The sequence below is a fragment of the Microtus oregoni genome, unplaced genomic scaffold (assembly GCF_018167655.1).
Source record: "Microtus oregoni isolate MIOR12 unplaced genomic scaffold, Mior012 000033F_ref0000390, whole genome shotgun sequence".
Taxonomy (NCBI): Eukaryota; Metazoa; Chordata; class Mammalia; order Rodentia; family Cricetidae; genus Microtus; species Microtus oregoni.
Genome location: NW_024543092.1, coordinates 14167256 through 14180624, shown reverse-complemented (window position 1 = coordinate 14180624; position 13369 = coordinate 14167256). Strand labels below are relative to the sequence as shown.

Genomic DNA, 13369 nt, shown 5'->3' with positions numbered 1-13369 from the left:
CTTTCACGTAGAGCATGAACCTTGGGGTTCCACATCCACACACACTCCTTTTGTCAGTGGGAGTGGGTAGTATATGTTACCATGGTGACATAGACCAATCCAGTCTTACCTTGTCCTTCTTCACTTAGACTGGAACCATTCGACAAGTCATTTTATTCACTGGTATTAACTAGCATAACTAGCACATGGTACCGTGTGGTCATTTTAGCCTAGGAATACACACAGCAAGTGGCACAGCAGACCCCTGTGGATCCCACACAAGGCTCTGCACAGCCCTGGCTGTGAACGGTGCTGCCTTCCCCACCCACAAAGTGTGCAGAGGGCAATAGAGCAGAAGCACTGTGTAGGGAGGTCCTTTATGATTTGCTGATGGGATCTTTGGGCTATTTTGAATTCCAATAGATCTTTAGGTTATTTTGGCTTCCCGTAAATGTGATTCCCTCAGGAGAGCACACAGGTGGACATAATGCCACTTCCTCAAAGTATAAACAGACAGAAGTCAGGGCAACATACAGAACAGCAATTACTGGCAGAAATCGTGGACTTGCTGTTAGGAGAGCCTGCCACAGCCTCCAATGCTCACTCTGTAGCAAGGACACTTAGCTCCTGTGTGCTAGGGCCCAGAAAGAAGCTGTCTGACAAGACTAACAAAAAGCAAAAGGTTTTGTTTCTTCCCAAGTATATTTCTGTGCCCCCAAATGTATTTTAAGTGGCTATTTTCACAAAGGCAATATTACTCACTATATCGTAGTGTTGTTATAGACTTCACGCTGTCGACCTTATTGCTACTCAGATGAAGACACCTGAATGAGTAGTTACCAGTCCACGACCTACAAGCTTTCTGACCAGACGTTTCAAATTCTTTAACGACTACTGAAAAATCTCATTCTATATGGATGAAATAGATTCTTTCAGACACTTACTAAAGTGAAGGAAACCAAAAAGTTGTTTATGTAAGTTAATAGTTTGGAGGGTAAGTTAAATCACCAAACAGTCGCGCCCACATTTCTAGCAACATGTTCTGTTGTTGGTCACAGAGACCCTAACTTTACCCCTGCTGTTTAAGCACATGCTCACCCCTTACTCTACCATCATTGCTGGGCAGAGTGGTCTCACGGGAAATCCCCTGTATCATCTGACAGACACAGTCTCGAGGCCGGCTCTCCCGAAGACCTGCAACATACTAGCCCAATAGCTAACGGCCAGTGTGTCAACCTCTGCCGGCTAAAAGGGCCGCAATGAGAATCTAATAGAGCTGTGGAGAAAAACTGGCCTTCAGTGAGATGATGCGTTTATACTAGCAAGGCTGGGAACATCTCAGTCAGTAAGGGCGAATGCAACAGGCACCAACTCTTAGGTTCAGCCCTCAGTCTAATATCATCCAGCCCGGTAGAGCACACCTGCAATTCCAGCACTCACCTCTGATGCACTCGGGAGGTGGAGGCAGGAGAGTCACTCTCAGTCACATAGTAAGTTCAAGGCCAGTCTGGGATACCGAAGACTGCCTCAAAAAAAAAAAAAATCATAGCATACACATAGAGAAAAAGCAGCCATCTTGCTTAAGGCCCCTTTCAATATATGCCATTTATACACATCAGCTCAGTTTAGTTTCACCTCCCACCTGTAAGTATATGGGGGTATACACCACTGTTTAACTAGTACTTGGGGCAAGGAGACAAAATGATTTTTCCCAAGCCCACTGAAGACAGTAAGAAGGCTCTGGCCCTCCTGGCCCATCTGTCCGACTACTTCACACAGCGAATTAAGACCCCTCTGTCTAACGCACTTTCCAATCAGTTGTGGCAGGAGAATAAATAGCTCTTGCCACTTCAATCCATCTTGTACATCCATTGTCCACGAGCACGCTAAAATGTATTTCTAGGGACAGCCTTGGGCCTGGAACAGGTCAAAATCCATAGATACACAGGACACATAGTTACCATACATGGCCTGTTCCTATATGTTCTTTGTAAAAAAGCCAATCAGCACAGGCTCTGGTTTGATGGTATAAGGGGGCCCTTTTGTTGCCTGGACCTGCTGCAGACCAACGGTGAACTCTTAATGTCAAGGTCATTTGAATGTTGTCCTCTATAACTTGTGCTTCCCCTTTAAGGAAAGCCATTACATACAGTTAGCATGTAGAGGGCATGACCAAGACTGATCAGAACTGCACAACTCCCACCACAGAGCCAGAAAACCATCTATTTCCCCTCCCATGGGCTCCTGTTAGACCACCTTCAACGACAGTGCACGCTTTCACTGTGTGTCCTTTCCCCAGGTTTCATGGACCCAGCATGTAGCCCAGCCACTCAAGAAGAGTGGAACAGAGCCAAACACAGGACCCAGGACCAGGGTTTCACTGAAGCCACCACACACACACACACGCACACGCACGCACACGCACACACACACACTTCCAGAGGCTCTGCCTTGTACTAACAGGCTATGAGAAGAAAAGCCCTCAAGCAGGTAAAGCATCAAATTGTCTGCTGCTCATTTGGCTTGGCTATTATATGCTTGGGCTGTTTGTCTCCAGTGAGCACACATACAACTGGATGGCACTTTGTCATTTTAGGAACACTTCTAATTTTTGCTGTATTTAAGAAATACAATAGTCATGTCAGTTCATTTATTCTGCACTCTTGATAATCACCTACCACGTACCTAGCTGAGACGTCACCCAAATCATCCGCCACATCCTGACGCTGACCACAGAAGCAAAATGGAGACCCGAACTTTAAATTCTTACCCTCACTATTTTCAACAAATATATCTGTCATTTCAAGAGCCATTTCCTTGGGTTGAGAAGAGCACGGTGACAGGGGCTGGGGGCAGAAAAGACAAGCACGGACAGACAGACAAGTGCTCAAGAGAAACCAAGCAGCAAAGACAGCATGGAGGACCAAACAGTTGCTGACACCTCAGACTGAGACAGATCTTCAAAGCTCACCTTGTGCCATGGCTGAGTAACCAGTGTTTCTGTCTTGGTAAATCATTGCTAAAAGAACCATGTTGGAGTCCCCAGACCTCAAACAAGTGGGCAGTGGGGACTGCCAAGCCAAGGTGGTGGCCAGATTCTTCTCAGTCCTTGACTGTGTGACAACAGACCTGGAAGGCGTTGGCTTGCACCCTTCCGAGCCGGCTGTAAGCAGGTGGCAGGCCACCTCGCTAGCCCTGTGGTACATCCAAGGCTCTTTAGTGGCTCCTCCTGAAATCTCCCATCTGGGCACCCACCAGGCCAGAACCTCTCAGGCAAATGTCAGCGATTACTCACTGCCAGGTGGCTCCTGATGACGCTAGGGAACTTAGGTAGCAGCGGAGAATCAGAGATTGACAGGGCAGGGGCAGTGAGTCAGAGAAGGAGGGGTGCACTGCAGCTGAACAAACAATAGAAGGGGGAAGGCAGAGGGGGCAAGAAACAAGACGGATTAAAAGAGGAAGAGAAATTTGACGGTACCGTTGCAGAGAGTGCCTTCGTGTTTATGTGTATGTGTGTGCACGCGAGTGCCTGTGGATGCACGTAAGTACACGTGTGTGGAGATCGGAGGTCAACATGGGATGTCTTTCTTAATCACTCTCCACTTTCCTTTTTTCTGACAGGGTCTCCCACTGAATTTGGAGCTCACCGGTTTCGCGAGGATGGCTGCCTGGCTGACTAACGAGCTTCACGGATCTGCCTGTCACTGTTTTCCCAGCACTGAGATTATTACGTGACCACATCACCATGCGCAACTTCTTACATGGGTACTGGGATTTGAACTCGGTCCTCGTGCTTGCTGAGCAAGCATTTTACCCACTGAGCCATTGTCCCGGCCCCTGAGGATACTGTTAAGACCTCTCTCTTCCTCCAACATTGATAACATACCTATGGTCTCTGGTCTTTGTGCTACATCAGGAAAAGAGGGAAGCTGATTTTTCAAAACTCAAATAGCCACTCTTTGCCCTCAGCAGTTAGAAGAAGGCACCCAAGAAGGCCACCAAAGGCAAGAGCCACACTGTGGGCCTTTGAGCAGGGCCCCTGGGTCGGGTTTCTTTTCAACCTCTCCCGCCTCAAGCCCTGAGAGCTCCCGATGGTGACAGCTGAGCCTACTTAGAGCTGAATGCTTGAGGAAGTGACAAAATGACTCAGAACAATTGTGCAGAATTTTTTTTTTTAAAGTATAAGCGGCTGCGTTGTGGGACCCAGACATTATGAAAAGGTGACAATGTGCTCTGAGGAACAAAAGGCAGAAAAGCTGTGTTGAGGTGTGAACGCACCTTCATTCAGTCTGCACAATGGAGTTCCCACTTGACGATCTGCACGCAAACAACAATGTTGAAACAAGGCGTCCGCATGACTGCCCAATGGCTAACGTCTGGGCAGGCCTTTGTGGAGCGGCTTTTACACCACATCCTCCCTACTCTTGGTAAATATGAAAGATTAGATAACATTCAAGGCACCCAAACAGTAGCAAGCCCAAATTAGACTGCAACTGTGCTATTATTTTAGAAGAAAAGGAACAAGACACAGTCATAGACTGATCTGCTGGAGGGGGGAGGCGGGGAGCTCAGCATGAGGCTCGGCTCATGGCAGCCTGGGGGACCACCACTACTTAGGCACCCTTGCACTGAGAGGATAACCACCCCCTCCTAACCCACCAGACAGCCGTTTGTCTCAGCAACCAGGCCTACAACAGTTTAGCTGAGGCTCAGTATCTGAAATCAGACTCTTCCCAGATTCACTTTTCCCCCAGTAATTACAGAAAATAAAAGTTTTTGCGACGTCCCAGCATCATCATACAGTGAAGCCAGTGGTATTCAGGAATGTGCCAATGCCATGCAACCATTGAAGTAATTAATATATTCTGGTAGAAACCTAATAATTGTTTGCCATGGGGTGGGGAGTGTTGTTAATTAACCCTCTCCGTGCCTTTTAGAACATGAAAGACTAGAAGAAAAGTGCTAGTAGCTAGTTTCACCTGGGCTGGCAGACGAGAAGATAAAAACCAAGTTCCAAATGCCACTGGAAGGCAGGAGAGAAGGCTCAGTGGGCGAGATGCTTGCTGCCATAGCATAGGAGGACTTGAACTCAGTTCCTCCGCACCCAGTTTTAAAGCCAGGTGTTGTAAGATGCACACATAATAGAAGCACTGAAAACTCAATGCCGGGAGGATCCCCGGCGTTTGCTGGTCAACCAGTAGAGACAAACAGGTTTGTCCCATGCTCTGTGAGAGACCCCATCTCAAAACAGTCAGGTACACTGACACAGAGGAAGACATCCAAGGCTGACTTCTGGCCCCCACACACAAGTGAACATGGACTTTCACACAAACTTGCACATATACATGAACATGTACATACACACGCACACAGACAAGACCACATGATCAAACAACCATGACAATTTCTGTATCATCAGTACTTTATATTAATTCTGAAATGTCAATAATGTAATGTCAGCACCAAGACTAACAGTCCAAACAGGCTAAGTCGGGGCTATAAACTCAGGGATCACAGACGTCCTTATGGGGAAACCTCGCACAAGGGCATCGCATTGCTGATCCCCGCCACATACCCCAGGATTCTGTGCAGTGTTACATAAGTGTATGAGCAATTTTCTAGAGGTTTCTAGGGGGTTCTAAAGCTTTCATCCCATTCTCAAAGACCCACTCTGCATAGTTACCTAAATAAAGTACCTAACCTTCCTGACCTTCACTCATCAAGACCTTAAAAACCTCCACACATCTGAGAGGTTTTCACCTCAATCAGTAGACTCTGTGCCAGACCACAGATAACCAGTGCTGATGCCAATCAGATTTTTCTAGAGTTTGATTTTCTTCTAAGCAGCCTGTCTAATATTAGGCAAAGGATTGCTCTCGATCAAAAATTTGGGTAGAGGAATAAGCAGGGAGATGTATCGCCTCAGGGCTTACACTCAGACCAATGCAGAAGTCTGGTGACTTTAGCCAAGGACAAAGCCATTGTCAATCAGTCCAGGACATGGGACGAAATCTACCCAACACTCCTCCTGAATCCACCTACGAATGTTCTAGAAACTTCAAGGAGGATTCAGACTGAGGGGAAGGGTTTGACCTGAGAAATTCAAATTCTGTACTTTCTTCTCTGCCACAGAGTGAAATTATGGGAGGCTTCCATAACTGTTTACCACCGGGCAGGGGAGCTTAAAAAAGGAAACCCAGACGCAGAACTGGAGGGCTGGAAGTATGGAGGATGAAGAGGAATGGCCCAGGAAGATCACCATTCAGCCCCATCTTGACTTTCTGCAGGTGTGACAACACGGAAAGCTGGGGACAAGGAGTGCAGACTGCAGACCCCATTCCACCACCTATGGTGACTGACCAGCTACTTCATCCCCCTGGTGAGGATAAGCGGATCCCTCTTAAGAGTCTCATCTCAGACAGGATGAGAGCACAATCATGGCTCCTGCTTGGAGCCAAGGGAGAGAAAAGTGCAAGAAGCTGCAAACTGATGTGGCCAGGTGACAGGTGCCCTGTTTGCAGGGGGGTGGGGGACATCTCTGTAAACAGATATGGCCAGGTGACGGGTGCCCTGTTTGGCAAGCATCTCTGCCCAGTCAGGGTCAAATCCTTGGGTGGCTTCATCTCTGGGGCATCTCCAAGTCACTTTCCTGTTAGTCATCACCCCAGCCATGAGGAGAGGGCATGTAATTATCCCTTCAACACTTGGGTGCCTGACAGCGAGTTAATTTCAGAGTCAATGCTCCACCTGACAAGCCCTGCCCCCAGCCCTGCTCTCTGGGGTGATTCACTCTGCTGCCCTACAGCGCAGCCTCTTTGTGGCTTCGGTGTTTTTTTTTTTTTTCCTTCCTTTTTCTTCCAGAAAAACAAAGCAAACAAATGAAAAAAAAAAAAACAGAATGTAAAGGGAAAGTGCAGAGATGAGTAAGAGAGCAGAGACATGGGGACGCAGGTGGGCAAAGGACCGAGGGACCCCTGAGGAGATGTCACAAAGGGACCACAGAACCTGAAGATGGAAGGGCAGGGAAGGAAGGGAATGAAGGACCACTATGAGACCTCCCAACCTCACTGAGCCAGGTGCTATTGACCCCTTCCCTGTGATAACCATCAAGAGCCAAAAAGGACATGGGGTACCTGCTTTCTAGAGTCGTTATCTGATACCTCAGGGCTACTTTGTCTCTCAGGTCATCTTCTAGAACCTCTGCCTTTCTGGAGACTCCAGTGCTAGACAGCCACACATCCCGATAACATGGGAAACCGCATGGTTTGTGCTCCACTGCAGGCAAACTCACAGCCTCAGGGCCACACAGCCCCCACGTCTCATTCAGTGAGCGGTCATCATGTCTGAGGCTTCACACACAGATGAGTTTACCATGAGGTGACACTCAGGTCTGTGCAGCCCAGCCCAGCTTGCTCATAGTTCAGACGCCGATAACAGCCCTGCCCACATTTCAGATTTCTCTCATTCTGTCATACAATCTGATCAGGGGAATCAGTCATGATGATGGGGATGAGGCCAGCTGCAAGAAGCAGGGAGGAAGGACATGGGCAGGGTGACTCCTTCCCAATTCCTCCCTCCCCAGGATGAGGGCTAGCTGCCCCAAGCTGCTTTCAGAACAGCCGCTATGGTCACATCTGCACCTCTGGGGTCTCTCAAGGTTACTCTACAGTACAAGTTCACGGCTTGTCACTTTTGGACTGTCTCAGACACCCTGAATAGAAAGGGGAAGAGTGATATCTCTAACTCTGCAGACTTTAAATGATCCTTGGCGGGACAGGACCCAGGGGTGACCTCTGCATGTCACACCCCATTGGTCACATATTAGCCCTGATGACCAAGGACAGACTCAGAAGAACTGAACACTGAGAGCCTGCAGTTAGGAACATGGGATGGAGGGCAGATATCTAACTACCAGGAGATCAAATGTTCTTTCAGGCTGCAGGGAAAACTCAACCAAGTTGCCTCCACTAAGTCCAACTAACTTAGCACCAGGTCTCTTTTGTACGGGAGTACAGCACTAAAATACAGAACGCTACTGGAGAGCCAAATACAAATTCTCAGCAACCTGCTCCTTCTCCAGCTTATATGCACCCCACCTCTCACCTGAGAGGACCTCTCTGACCTCCCTGAGGTCAGAGACACTCACAAGCCTGCCTTTTAAGGAAGAAAGCAGACCAAGCACACAACTTCGCTACTCAGTCTCTACAGCCAATGTATGGCAATCCCCGAGAAGACTTCCCTACATCTGCTATGTGTTATCTGTATGACTACAACAGAGGGGGCTGGAGAGATGGGCTAGAGGTTAAGAGCACTGGCTGCTCTTCCAAAGGACTGGGGTTCAACTCCCTGCACCCATAGGGCAGCTCTCGCAACTGTCTGTAACTCCTGCTCCAGGGGATTCAACACCCTCATACACACATGCAGGCTAAACACCAATGCATGTGAAATAAAAATAAACGAATCATAAAAAAGACAACAGAACACTAAGTGGACCCAATTTCTAAGGTCCCTGGTGTCTGATTCTTTTTTCATCCCAGAGAACAGCTCAGGAGACTTTAACCACTGACACCAACTCCAAGAAGGCTGGTGGGCACCTGTGGTGTTTAAGTCATACTCATATTAATTTCAGTAGTATTTTACTAGGACATTCATATATTTGTATGTGAATTCTTGTCTGGCACTGAATCTCCCCAAACCCCACTCCTACCCCCACCCCAGTGAAGATGCCAAGACTTGAGTAAAGTATTTACTTGTAGATCTGTCAGGGGAGACTACTCAATCCCCTAAAAGATGAATAACTAGGCCCAGGTGACTGATAAATCCTGATATAACGGGATTCAAACTCAGCTTGCTCACCTAGTCAATATTTCCTTTTGGCATGCCACCGCCTGAAAGGACGGACTTCGTGAAGGGAAATCATCAAGGGAGAAGGTCGCTATGGCAGAATGCCATGCCCGAGTCACTGTTTAAGGAACAAGCATTTTACCTTGAAGATACCATCCCCCTGCCCATTAAAATAGGGCTAGTTCAGATGGCTTCTATTTAAAAATAGGCATGCTTAGCTTTAAGAAAAGACCATGACTACATCACTCCACTAAGAGCAGCTATGCCACAGCCTACCGTCCCTAAATGAACGATGCTTAGTTTAACTTTCTAACAAATCTTATCTTATAACCCACAAGGTCGAGGGGTAATGCTGGAAACTCAAATGTATACACTTAAGGACTGCTGGGGCTCAAATCATACTCCCCAAAACCTTCTCCTTTAGCTTCAACTTCTTCGCTATGTAAGCTCTTAAAAGGCAATTCATGTGAGAAACTTAAAAGGTTGAGCAAAATGAGTGGGCAGGAGTCAAATATTAAATACAAGTTATGTTCCCCTGGTTACAAGGGAGCTAACTGTCAGTGTGTATTCTTTTCTTCTGCCTTGAACACACAACGGGGCCAAAACATATCTTTAAAAATGATCAAAGCACAAAGAACAACAACACATAGTTGCTACACTGTACATCTCGATTCCCAATGCTCCCTGTTCTACCAACACGACGCCTACAAACTGCAAAAAATAATCGCGGCCACAGCTACACTAGGTGATTACATAAAATTCCTCTCAAATCTAGAAAATTAACTGAGGCAGAAGAACTACACCAGAAGCTCTGCTCACCTTGCAGAAAACAGGTTTTCCCTTTCTCCTTCTCTTTGCATGTATTTACTTCACGGCCATAGCCCAATGCAAGCATGGGCTATGCTCCCAGGAACCTGTTCAAGCAGAAAGCGATTTGCAACAATCCAATTCTCTCCCTCACTTTAAAATACAGTACACAGAGGAGATGCTTCTGCACGGCTCTTTCTGACATCCATTTCAAACTGACAAAACTGTTTAGAGATTGACTCCCAGACCTCAGAATGAGAAAGGTGAAGTTGACACTACCATAGAGCCAGTATACAAAAGTTCTCTTTGCGTCTATAGAGTGCTTCAAATTGCTCTCAGGACCCCTCCCAAACAGACCCAAACCCTGCTGTCCGCACAACAACCTTAGACATTGTTAGCGTCCCCATCAACTTTCAGTCCTGAAAGAAAACATGCATACATGCCCGCTCTTAGATCAAGACCTGCACCCTGGAACCCCAAGCCTGCATTTACTTACATGCTTGCACAGAAAAAGACAGGTTCAGAGGCACCTGTTCCTTCTCAATGGCAGAGAAAGCAGTTTAGAGTCCGCTGCTGCTGGAAAGCGTGGAAGGCACGCATCCCCTCCTGTTCTCATCCCCAGGCAATGAAGTGAGAGAGAGAGAGAGAAAAAAAAAAAAAAAGAAACCAATCCCAAACTGCTCTTGCCTGTCACATCCACAAGGATGTCCTAGCGCCACCAAGTTCTTTCTCTGCTGCCTGGAGATGGTGCACCCCCTTCCGCTAGATTCCTACCCCAAACTCTGAGCCTGCCTGCTCCAGAGAGGTACCAGGAGGTTACAGCAGATGTAGAAGGAACGGCAGACCCACCAAGTGACACATGTCTACTGCTAGTCCCCAGTACTTGAGTGGCTTGTCTGTGGGAAACTGCTTAACACACCTGGAGAAACCCCCAAAACAAAGCAGAAACTCCTTCAACTCCCTCGCCCGAAGAGAAATTATTTATTCCTTTCAAACTCCCCCCTATCATAATAACGTATGCCAACTGCTAACAATGCTAGAGAGAAAAAAATCCCCTACAGGAGAGGCTGACAGGGTCACACAAAGAGCTGTGACAGTAATAGGCACCCTTAAATAGAGACAAGGCAATCAATTATGAACCATTTGCAGAAATTGTGGGGCTGTCAAAAGCCTTGGTTACAGCTGCGTTTCATCAGGCCAAGCTTCGTGCCATTTTCAATGGAAATTATTCCTTATTCTTAAAGCTAGAGTACTTGTTAGTAAAATACCCCACATGGCCCAGGTTCAACCAGAATCTAATCTGAAAAGAAGTTAATGACCCCTAAGAAGATCCAGGAAGCAAAGGCAGGTCCTCTCTCTGGAGAGCAACCACCTCCTGCAGGCCTGAGCAGCTGTCTGCTAGAGGGCAGTGTGCAGGCGCCCCTGGAAGAATTGCTCCCCGGCACAGGCAAGAAATACACCACATTGCATGAGCAACTCCCAGTTCACGTCTGTACAAACAGGAAGAAATCCTGGTAATAGATGGACTGGGGAGAGGAGGACTCAGCCGGGAAAGTGCATGCTCTGGAAGCTTGGGGATCTGAGCTGAGAACCCATGTAAAAAACATACAAGGCCTTTGGGTATCTCTACCCACCCCAGGGGTGGTAGTGGCCAGACAGGCAAATCTCAGAGCTTGCTAGCCAGTCAGTCCAGCCAAAGTTCAGTGAAAAACTGTCTTAAAATATGGAAAATGTTAGAGAATACTTAAACCTATTCCCAATGTTCATCTCTGGCATACAAATACATATAATAATAATAATAATAATAATAATAATAATAATAAGAACAAGAACAATAAAAAACAACCTGGTCTGTGTGGTGGTTTGAAAGAAAATGGTTTCCATAGGCCCATAGGGAGTAGTACTATTAGGAGGTGTGGCCTTATTGGAGGAAGTGTCTGTCAATGTGGAGGCGGGCTTTAAGGTCTCCTATGCTCAAGCTGCACCTAGTGTGGCTCACAGTCTCCTGAGGGTCAAGATGTAGAATTCTCACCTATCCTTCAGCACCACATCTGTCTGTATGCCACCATGCTCCTCGCCATGGTGAAAATGGACCAAACCTCTGAAACTGTAAGCCTGTGCCCAATTCAATGTCTTCCCTACAAGAGTTGCCATGGTCATAGTGTCTCCTCAGAGCAACAACGCCCTAACTAAGACAGTCTGTAATCCCAACTATTAAGATCCCTAAATTTGACAATTTTCTGCTCTTTTTCTCTATATCCACCACAACTATTACTTTTGGTGGTCACTAATCCACTGTTTCCAAGAAACAAAGAAGACGTGAGCAGACTGACTGCTGGACATCATGCTATTCTTCAGAGCACTGCAGTCCACTATTAGATGGAGTCATGTTCAAACCTGTAAGTGACTACTTTTGACCTGGAAGAAATTGGAAGTATTTCATCTCCTCACTCAGGCTGGGTGTTCCTCATCCAAAATGTTGCAAAATCCAGCATGCCAGCATGGCAGGAGAAGCAGTGTCCCACCTCTGCCCTCCGGGGCAAGGCAGTGGCCACAACACAAGTGTAGTGTTAACACTGTACAATCTTACTTCTGCATTGTGTGTACATGGTACATATGGAACACAAATGGACATCATATCAACCCATGGGTCTTTTCCCCAAGATATTTCTCAGATGGAATGCAGATATATCAAGATACTCAACCTGACCCTCTTCTGATATGTTCTCTGATAGCGGTATATTCTTTATGTTTTAGTAAATAAAGCTTGTTTGAAGGGCAATGGAAAGCAGTCACACTAGTCAACCATACAGGCCAGGTATCAGTTGCACACACCTTTAATCCCAGCATCCACACTACTTAGCCACAGACGGTGGTGGTGCACACCTTTAATCCCAGGACTAGAGAGGAATATAAAGCAGGGTGAGATAGGAACTCTCTCTCTTTCAGTCTGAAGACTTCTTAGAGGTCAGAGCTCTCTAATGGCTTGGCTGCTTTGGTTTTCTGATGTTCAGGTTGAACCCCAATATCTGTCTCTGGGTTTTTATTATACATGCTACATTCTCTGCTCCATTTTTTGGTGTGTGTGTGTGTGTGTGTGTGTGTGTGTGTGTGTTTTCTCCCCTCACCATTTTTTAGGTTGTTTTTAAGACAGGACCTCACTTTTCTTGCTCTGGCTAGCCTGTAGACTAGACTGGCTTCACCAGTTTTCCAGTTTTTTATAATGGAAAATAAAACTTGTATCATCCAAATTTCCCCTCAAACTTGAGCTTTCATTTCTCCACTTCTAATGGATGTAACACTGCTCACTTGTTTTTTGCTTAGCTATGACACACACTGTCAAGGAATAGTTGGAAACGATCTTACTATGCCAATTCTTTTAACTTCTCACATCTCTTTCATCGAATCTTTTTTTAAAAAAATAAAAGATTAAAAAGTAAAAATTAAATTTTCTTATTAGGAACTCAAGCAAATTATCACTGAAAGAAAAGCATTATACTCAACAGGGTTGAGTGATCTTCCTCCAATCGCTGCACTGTGCCTGTGGCCCGAGGTACCCTCACTGCCAACACAGAGCCAGTTCCATGAGTCCTTCGAGGAATGTGGCTTCAAGAAAATTAAGGCAAAGCAAACAGGACTCGTCAAGAAGATATTCTGTGATCCTCTGTTCCATGTACAGAAAAGACAGCTATAATACTGAGCTTTCTACAAAGGTCCAACAGAGAGAAAATGGAACTGT

The 13369-nt window shown here is 46.5% G+C and overlaps 1 protein-coding gene across 4 annotated transcripts in view; it reads right to left on the bottom strand.

Annotated features, from left to right (window-relative positions):
* Tiam2 (TIAM Rac1 associated GEF 2) overlaps window positions 1-13369 on the bottom strand; it is a 129712-nt gene that overhangs the window by 27696 nt on the left and 88647 nt on the right. Inside the window, exon 1 of one of the 4 annotated variants that reach the window (XM_041680058.1) lies at window positions 10127-10252. The exons of 2 other annotated variants lie outside the window; for them this stretch is intronic. The gene's annotated coding sequence lies outside the window, so the exon portion shown is untranslated. Of the gene's footprint in view, window positions 1-2950; window positions 3062-10126; window positions 10253-13369 lie in introns of those variants that run through there. One more of the 4 variants, XM_041680059.1, reaches the window with a different exon arrangement.